The sequence below is a fragment of the Molossus molossus genome, unplaced genomic scaffold, assembly GCF_014108415.1.
Source record: "Molossus molossus isolate mMolMol1 unplaced genomic scaffold, mMolMol1.p scaffold_m16_p_16, whole genome shotgun sequence".
Lineage (NCBI taxonomy): Eukaryota > Metazoa > Chordata > Mammalia > Chiroptera > Molossidae > Molossus > Molossus molossus.
Window position 1 is genome coordinate 46,124,375 of NW_023425351.1, and position 10,486 is coordinate 46,134,860.

The window sequence follows — 10,486 nt, forward strand, 5'->3', positions numbered from 1 at the left end:
CTTAATACAGATGGCCCTGATGTATAGAGGTTTGACTTACAACTTTTCCTCTTTACAATGGTGCAAAAGCAATATTATAATAAATTACATGAGATATTCAACACTTTATTATAACATTGGCTTTGTGTTAGATGATTTTGCCCAACTGTAGGCTAATGTAAGTACTCTGAACATGTTTATGGTAAGCTAAGCTAAGCTATGGTGATTGGCAGTTTAGGTACAGCAAATGCATTTTCAACTTATTCTATTTTCAGCTTACAATGTGTTTATTGGTACATAACCCAACTATAAGTCAAGGAGCATCGGTATACGTTTATTAAGTGCAAACTGTGGGCCTAGATTTTGTTTTGGACATGTCTGACATGCCTGCAGAACATGGAAATGTCACATAGGCAGCTGCGAATACCAGTGCAAGGAGTTGTCAGCCATCGGTTCATAGCCAGGTGGCTGTGGGAGGGTATGGATGAGATCATCTAGGGGGGCAGAGGAGGAGACAAGACCACCAGTTATGGAACTCAGAGGGTCATGGACTCGTGAGGCAACACGGGGGGAGAGGAAAGCCTTTGTGTGGGATGGTGAGGGACGTGAAAGGAGGAGGCAAGAGAATCCAGAAGGAGTGGGTGGGTGACCATTGTATAAAATACAGCAGAGACGACCTGAGGCGAGGCCCTGTGCTTGATAATTGGGAGGTGGCTGTGGTTTTGGAGACAGCGGCAGGGACAGACGCCAAATTCCAGTGGGTGCAGACAAGAAGAAAGTGAGGAAGCATGAGCATCGGTGTAGGAAGTTTGGGGTAAAAGCAATGAAAGCAGTAGCTGCAGGGGAGGAAGGGTGGAGGATCAGAGCTTTCTTTTGGGTTGGAGTGGCGTTATTGTAGTCTGAGGGGAAGGAGCCAGGCTGGAGGAAGCCATCAAAAATACAGACGAGGAGGAGACGGCCGGCGGAGCCAGGGCTCAGCTTCGGCAGGCAGCCCAGGGCTCGCGAACGCTGGGAGAAGAATAGCTCTTGGATAACAGTAGAGATGTTGTTTCTTTGAGGTAAAAGAAAAGGAGTTTTGAAAATGGTGCAGTCCTTCTGTCTGAGAAGCCATCCAGGGTCATTTCTGTACCCCAAGACAGCTTCCTACCTACATTCTCCTTTCCAGTCCCAACCCCCAGAGCTCAGTCTGTTGCTTTCTTTCTTTCTTTTAATTTTTTTTCTTTTTTTTATTAATTAATTTTTGTTACAAATGTTTCTCCTTTTTCTCCCCTGACACCCTCCTCAGTCTGTTTCTTCCCCCCCTCAAATGCACCACCACTCCCAGACTTGATGCTGGCTAGGAGGGAGCTGCAACACCTTAGGTCTCCACCTCACAGTTCTGAAGGAACAGCAGGGCCTTTCTCTTTGGAGTTGACAGTTAATCCCCATGAGGGGAGAATCCAGCTGAAGTTACAGTGTCATGGGTTCTCACAGTTCTTTATTAACTTCTGCCGGTTCTCTTTTCTTTTTCTGAACGGTGCCCCTCCTTGGCTCTCTGGGTCTTTCATATGGCATCTTGCATCTAGGTGGTTTACTGACCGACCATTTTCTTCTTTCTAGAATGCTTCCTCCTCCTGACCTGGCCGGTTTGGCTCAGCAGTTGGAGTGTCAGCCTTCGGTCCAGCGAGACCCGGGTTTGGTTCCCGCTAAGGGCATGTACCTTGGTTGCAGTCTGTCCCCGGTCCTGGTTGGTCGTGCGGGTGGCAGCCACTTGATGTGTCCCTTTCACGGTGATGTTTTTCTTCCTCTCTCTCCCTCCCACTCTATCTGAACAAAAAATGGAAAAAAATGTCCTCGGGTGAGGATAACAAATAAATAAAATGCTTCCTCCTCCGGCATTAATAACGTTAAGTCTCCTGGTTGTCCTGCCCACGTTCCCCTACTCTGCCTGACCTCTAGGTGTTGGGTGCCCAGGGCTCTGTCCCAAGCTCTTCTCTTCCCCAAATACACTCTCTCCTCAGGTCATCTCATCTAGTCCCATCACTTCAACTCTCATCTGTCCTGACATAAGAAATGCCCAAACCTACAGAGAGTTTTCATAAGAGTCTCTTTGAGCCAAACTGATGACAACTGCCAGGAAGCAAGATTTCAAATGCTCTGGAGAATAACAGTTCGGCAGTTTTTTAATGCATTTGGAATTAAGGAGGGAGTGTAAGGAATATCACACAAAGATGGGAGAAAGCAAGATGGGGACTGGATTATAGCAAGCATTGTGCTGTAAGAATTTTAAGAACATGCAATACTTGACTATTTAGTCAGGGGCACTGATCTCTCTTCCCTTAGATTGTCAAATTAAAAAATGACAACAGTCCAGCCGGTGCGGCTCAGTGGTTGAGCGTCGACTCATGCACCAAGAGGTCACCAGTTCTGTTCCTGATCAGGACGCATGCCCAGGTGGTGGGCCCGATCCCCATTGCGGAGCATGCAGGAGGCGGCCAGTCAATGTTCTTTCTCATCGATGTTATAAAAAAAAAAGAAAAAAAATGACAACAGCCAACACAACACTAGCAGCTGGGTGTGAATAAATAAAAATTTTACCTACCTTTTTTGTCAAATTGGCAAAATATATAATATATTCTTTGGTGTGCCGTGGAATTTTAGTAATTACTTTATGTGTGCTGTGAGATTGAAAAAAGGTTGAAAATATCTGGACTACAAAAAAGTTAAGATTATGTGTTCTCTCGAGGGTGGGTATGCCTTTAAGGGGTATGACTTCTGGTATTTCAAAGGTATGTTAATCTAGATGCACAAAAACAATGGACAGGGCTGGCCTAAAACCTTTCACGGAAGAATTTATAGGCCTGGGTGGGACTAGCCACCACGACCTCCCCAATTAAGAATTTATGATCAGATCACCCTGTGAAGTTACTTTCCATAGAACCCCTCCTTTTTTCTTTTTATCTACATCTCTATGCTGAGGTCTCCCCAGTTCTGATCTCTCACTCCAACACCAGAACTCCCTACCTTGTCGCTGACATTTTCATGTGGACGTCTTATAGGCCTCTTTTTTTTTAATCCTCAGCTGAGGATATTTTTCTATTTATCTTCAGGTAGAGTGGGAGGGAGGGAGGGAGAGGGAAAGAGGGAGAGGGAGAGAGGGAGAGAGAGAGAGAAATTTCGATATAAGAAAAACACATTGGTTGCCTCCGGCATGCCCTGACCAGGGCCAGGGATGAACGGCAACCAAGGTACATGCCATTGACTGGAATCAAACCCAAAACTCTGGTCTGTGGGCCTACGCTCTAACCACTGAGCAACCGGCCAGGGCTCTCATAGGCCTCTTAATTTTTTTTTTTTTTTCTCACCCGAGGACATTTTTCCATTTTTTACTCAGATAGAGCGGGAAGGAGAGAGAGGAAGAGAGAGAAACATCGATGTGAAAGGGACACATCGAGTGGCCGCCACCCACACGACCCAACCAGGGCCGGGGACAAACTGCAGCCAAGGCACATGCCCCTAGCGGGAACCGAACCCGGGTCTCTGTGGACCGCAGGCTGACGCTCTAACCGCTGAGCCAAACCGGCCAGGGCAGGCCTCTTAATTTTAACATGCCCAAATTTTCTTCCCCTCCACCTGCTCTCCCTCTATTTGAGCTCAATATATGCTAGTAATTGTTCCTTGGTTGCTTAACCAAAAACCTAAATCATCGTCGATTCTTCACTTTCACTTGTCTTCCAAGTGTAATCCATTGGTAAATCCTTTTTACTCTACTTCTAAAATGTATTGAGCCCTGGCCAGTTTGACTCAGTGGTTGGAGCACTGGCCTGCTGTCCAGAGAGACCCGGGTTCGATTCCCACTGAGGGCGTGTACCTCAGTTGCAGTTTGTCCTGGTTGGGTCGTGCAGATGGCAGCCATTCGACGTTCCTTTCACATCAATGTTTCTCTCTCTCTCTCTCTCCCTCCCACTCTATCTGAAAAAAATATGGAAAAGTGTCCTCAGGTGAGGATAAAAAAATAAATTAAAATAAAATAAAATATATTGAAATCTGTCCATGTCCTCCATTTCCAGTCTAGACCAATGCTACTCAAAAAGAGAGAGAAACGTCGATGTGAGAGAGACACCCGACTAGCTGCCACCTACACGACCCCAACCGGGGCTGGGGACAAACTCCAGTCGAGGTGAGAACGCAGAAGGTGACCATCTTCAAGCCAGGAAGAACACTCTCACCAGGAAGCAAATCAGCCTATACCTTGATCTGGGACTTCCCAGTCTCCAAAACTAATACAGTCAGTCTAGCTAAAGGAGGACCATAACACCATGGAAGCCTATCTGGACAAAGACGAGCTGATCCAGCTCCAGCTGAGCAAACTCTCAGGAGTGAAGCTACTGACCACTGAGTATGTACTTACTTGGGCGAAGGAAGCGGAGGGTCGAGCTCAGAGTGACAGCAGAGTGGGGAGGAGGAGGGAAAAAGCTGGCAACAGACTTGAGAGAACATACACCTTCACTGCCTCCCCCTCTTAGGAGCTCCCGACTGACTGAGCCTCTTGGCCCTGTATGGAAAGACCCGAGTCTTCTGACCGGGACTGGCATATGGGGGAAAGAGAAGGCAAGAAAGGTCCTAAAGTGCCACTGAGAATTGGACGCCACTGCTCTGTGACGAGGCCCTAGATCCTAGATGAGGCAGAGAGAGATAGAAACATTGATGAGAGAGAACATTGATTGGCCGCCTCCTGCATGCCCCCACTGGGGATCGGGCCCACAGCCTGGGCATGTGCCCTGACCAGGAATCGAACCAGCAACCTCTTGGTGCATGGGTCAACGCTCAACCACTGAGCCACACCGGCCGGACAATTTAATGTTTTAAATAAACATTTTCTTTATATATATATATATATATATATATATATATATATATATATATATATATATATAAAGTGATTTGCAGACTAGCAGCATCAGCATCACCAGAGAGCTTAAATGCAAAAACCTTGCCCTGGCTGGTGCAGCTCAGTTGGCTGGAGTATTGTCCCATATATCAAAGATGGTGGGTTTGATTCCTGGTCAGGATACATGCCCAGGTTTTGGGTTTGATCCCCAGTCAGGGCAAGTGCAGGAGACAACCAATTGATGTGTTTTCTCTCTCTCTCTCTCTCTCTCCCTTCCTTGCTCTAAAATCAATTAAAAACTTAAATGACTAAAAAAGAAAAGAAATGCAAAAATCTTTTGTGAATCAGAAACTCTGGGATGGGGACCTTCAGGGGATTCTGATGCCCTAAAGTTTGCAAAGCACTACTCTGGTACAAACAGGCCTTTATGATCTCTGTCCAAGCCACCTCAACAGCCTTCAACCGGTCTCCAGATTTACTGCCTTGCCTCACTACAATCTGTTCTTCTAGCAGCCAGAGTGATTGTCTTTTTAAAAACAATTAAATTAGATTATGTCACACACATACACTCCCCCTCCCCCACCAGTGTAAAACCTCCCATTGCTTCCCAGTGGACAGAGTACAATCCAGGTTCTCTTTCGTGGTCCACAGAGCCCCAAGGTGAGATCTGGCCTCATCTACCACTCCAGCCTCTGCCAGCACCTCCCTTCCATTTCCTCCAGCTTCCAGGTGAATGGGCCTCTCCCTTCTACACATGCACCCAGCTTGTTCCTGACGTGGGACTTCTGTACTGGCCGTTCCTCTGCCTGAAATACTCTTCCCCTGAACTTTAATAGCTGGTTTCCTTGTGTCTTTACTTCTCATTGTAAGTGGCACCTCCTTTAGGGAGGCCTTCATCAACTAACCAATCAAAGTAGCCCCTCCTTAGCAAGTTACATGGTTTTAACCCTCCGCATAGCACTTACTACTGTCAATTTAAACATTTTTCTGGTTTACTTATTGACCAATATAATCTAATAATGAGAACAGGAACCTGGGTTGTCTTGTTCACTGCTGTGTCCAAATACCTGGAACAGTGCCTGGCACATAGTAGATGTTCAATAAATACTTGCTGAATGAAATTTATTTCTTCCTATTGTAGGCCTGAGGTTGCTGTTTGTGAACTCATGTCCACTCAGATGCCCACTTATTCCTCTCGTGGGGCTGCATGTCCAAGAGTCTGCAGTCAGTACCTTGACTCTGTGGGCCCTGGTCCACTTGATAGTGTGGTCCCACAGAGCACATATCAAAAGGGGACAAGAACCCAAGAAGACATTAACCTCAAAAGGAGGTGAGCATGTGAGAGGACATCAGCAGGCTACTTTTTTGGAATTTCAGGGAGGAAATCTGAACGTTGATACCTGAGGGCCTCTATTTGTGTTGTATGGTTGTTGAGAAGTAGGTGAAATTGCCTTGTTTTTAAGAACCCGAGCTTTGTGGTCAGGGAAGTCTAGGTTCAAGCCCTGGCTTTGCCATTCATTGCTGTGAGACCTTGGGCAAGCCACGGACACTCCTTAAGCCTCAGTTTCCCCATTTGTAGATTGGGATAATAACAGTACCTACAACACAGAACTGTTGAGAGTCTTAAATAAGATATCTCTAAAATATTTGGCAGATGGTAAGCCACCCCAAAAGTGTCAGTTATTATTATTGTTGTTGTTATTTTATACTGAGAGAAAGTATAAACAACACTGAGGATGGATCTTTCCCCTCTTGCTTCTGATTTCTTTCTAACCCCCCAACTCCCTGCGAATTTATTTGCCCTGTACCCTACTAGTTGAGACTCAGGGGATATAGACAGGTGTTGATATTAGTTAATTGGATATTTGATTTTATAAACATTTATTCAGTTCCCACTATGTATCTGGTACCACATCAAGGGAGGCAGAATTAGAATACAGAATTAGTATGAGAAGTACATGAATGTTATATAACCACTGGGAAGGGGCACCTAAACCAGCTTTGGTGGGAGAAGGGTGTTAAGGAGGGATTCCTGGGGAAGTGGGGCCTGAGTGGGATCTCAAAGGATAAGTGAAAGTTAAGCTGGGGGAAAGGAGGACCTGGAAGGTGACAAGTCAGGGTTGGACGTTGGAGGTGAGGACTAGAGTGAGGAGGGGCCTTCTGGTGATGGTGGTGGTGAAATTTCAGCAAGAGCAAAGACTTGATGGTGTGAAACAAACCCTAAGTGTGTGTGTGTGTGTTTATTCATTTTAACGAGGCCGTGATGATGTGTGCAGCGGGAACTGGCAGCAGATGAGAGAATGGAGAGTTTCAGGAAGGAGGAAGTAACCAATAATGTCAAATGCAACAGAGGGCCATCGACCAAAAAGTACTCAGTCATTGGTGACCTTTACAAAGCAGGACCTGAGCCAATGACACGGAGTGACGTGAGTACAAGGTTATTAAATTTTTATTATTTTTTCAGGCTACCAGAGTTTGGAACATATTTATAGACCAAAAGAAAGACACCTGGAGACATGGAGAGAGTAATGATTAATAGAGCAAGGTACAGGAAGACAAAGCTGAACCCTGGCTTCGGCAGTAGGAATGTCACCGTTAACCTCTGAGATAGCAGGTTCCGCAGTGGTGATGCGGGGAAGGGGCCAGGGGGATGTAGAGTGAAGAGGGCAAGGGCTTAAGAGCTGCAATTGGAACACAGGAGATGGCCGTGGGTAGGGTGGGAATAGCAGACCGAGCAACAGAAGAGAGGGCCCCAAGGTTTGACGACACATGAATCTGTGTTTTGGAAAACAGAAAGTTCAGAAGCAGATAAGTCAGAGCTTGACCCGTCCGGCAGGTTGAGCAACGAGGACTCTAGAGGGGGAGTGAGGATGAGGAGGGACATGACACACAGAAATGGAGACAAGACAGGGTTCTGATCAAGTCTCTTTTATTCTGGGGAGATCCACACTATAGGGCAATAAGCAGAAAACAAGAACATTTGTTGCCAAGCATAAGTTTGTGGTAACCACCCTGAAGCAATTTCAAGTAAATATCATGTAAATATCACCGGTGGAACAAAAGATAAACAGAGCATAACTGGCTGAGTAAATGGTTACTTAAAAGAATGCAGAAACATTGTATACAGAGGTATCCTGCCTTGGGGCAGGAGATGGCAGAGCAGATTTTAACAAAATGGATGCCATGCAAATAGTCTACCACAAGAGTTTAGGGTGATTCCCTGTCCCAGGTAACATACACACATTGAACTAGAAACAGCTCAGCTGGTTTGAGCTTCATCCCTCAGATTGAAGGGTTGTGGGTTCAATTCCCAGATTAGGGTGTGTACCTGGGTTGCAGGTTTCTCTCTCTCTCTCTCTCTCTCTCTCTCTCTCTCTCTCTCTCTCCCTCCCCCACTTCCTCTCCTCTATTTAAAAATCAATGGAAAAATATCCTTGGATGAGGATTACCAACAACAACAAAAAAGGGTCTTATAGATGGAATTTTAAATGAAGGGCTTAAAAGACTCTCTGAGGAAACTGAAAGGATATCATTGTTTTATTTTGTGTTTTTTTTTAGTATCTGCCTCTAGCAGGAACCGAACCGGGACTCTCTGGTCTGCAGGCCAACGCTCCAACCTCTGAACCAAACTGACCAGGGCAGGATATCATTGTTTTTGCTTCAAAATACATAAAGTCCCTTATGTTTAAAATTTAAGAATTTTTTTATTAGTCAAAATTCAAATGTTTATTTCACACAAATAAATAAAGGATGATGTTACTACACAGAGTTAATTGACACGGTCTGCTATGTTTTCTCCAAGACTTTCTCTAGGCATTACTGTGTGTATGTATGTATGTATATGTGAATGTGAATATGAATATATTTCTTTATATAAAGATCATCATAGTGAACATATACACACACATAAAAATATAGTTTCAATGAAAATTCTGCTGCGTGTGATGTCTGAAATTTTGTTGCCTGCATTTTCTTCTTGGATTTTTATGGATTCACAAATCACATTTAAGTCTTTTATCCATTTTGAGTTTATTCTTGTGTATGGTGTAAATTGGTGGTCTAGCTTCATTTTTTTGCATGTAGCTGTCTAATTTTTCCAACACCATTTATTGAAGAGGCTGTCTTTACTTCATTGTATGTTCTTGCCACCTTTGTCAAATATTAATTGAGCATAATTTGGGTCAATTTCTGGGTTTTCTGTTCTGTTCCATTGATCTACATGCCTGTTCTTGTGCCAGTAACAAGCTGTACAATGCCTAAGGCAATAGAAACAAAGGAAAAAATGAACACACGGGGCTACATCAAACTAAAAAGCTTCTGCACAACAAAAGAAACAACCACCAAAATGGAAAGGGAACCCATTCTATGGGAGAGCATAATTGCCAACAATACATCAGATAAGGGACTAATTTCCAAAATATATAGAGTACTCATACAACTCAACAAAAGGAAGACAAAGAACCCAATTAAAAAATGAGGAGAGGACCTAAATAGACACCTCTCCAAACAGGACATACAAATGGCCAAGAGACATATGAAAAAATGCTCAACGTCACTAATCATCCAAGAGATGCAAATTAAAATGACTATGAGATATCACCTCACACCTGCCAGAATGGTTGCCATCAACAAATCATCAAACAACAAGTGTGGGTGAGGGTGTGGAGGAAAGGGGACTCTAATACACTACTGGTGGGAATGCAGACAGGTGCAGCCACTATGGAAAACAATATGGTATTTCCTCAAAAAATTAAAAATTGAACTTCCATTTGATTCAGTGATCCCACTTCTAGGAATATACCCTAAGAAGCCTGAAACACCAATCAAAAAGAATATATGTACTCCTATGTTCATAGCAGCACTATTTACAGTTGATAAGATCTAGAAACAGCCCAAGTGTCCATCAGTAGAAGAGTGGATAAAAAGGTTGTGGTACACATATGCACAATGGAGTACTATGCAGCTGTAAGAAAGAAAGATCTCTTATCCTTTGAGACAACATGGAAGGACCTGGAGAGTATTATGCTATGCAAAACAAGCCAATCAGAGAAAGACAAAGTCACATGATCTCACTTATTTGTGAAATATTTTGAACAAAACAAGCTGAGAAACAAAACAGACCCAGAAACATGGAAGTGGGTGCAGACTGACAACCCTCAGAAGAGATGAATGTGGGGGGAGGGAAGAGATAAACCACAAAACTTATACGCATGTATGCATAAACAATGACATAAACAATAATGCTGTGAGGAGGGCAGGATTGGGAGGGTGTCAATGGGGGAAAAAAAGGAGAAACATCTGTAACAAGAACAACAAATATATATATATATATATTTCAAAACTATTTTTTGTTACTCCTCACCTGAGGATATTTTTCCATTGATTTTTTTTTTTTTTTTTGATAGAGTGGAAGGGAGGGAAGGAGAGAGAAAAAGAGAGAGAAACATTGATGTGAGAGACACACATCAACTGGTTGCCTCCTGCACCAGGGCTGGAGATCGAACCTGAAACCCTTTGGTGTATGGGCCTATGCTCTAACTGCTGAGCAAAACCGGCCAGGGCTCAATACTATTTTTTTTTTATCCTCACCCAAGGACATTTTTCCATTTTTTGTTCAGAGTGGGAGAGAGAGAGGGA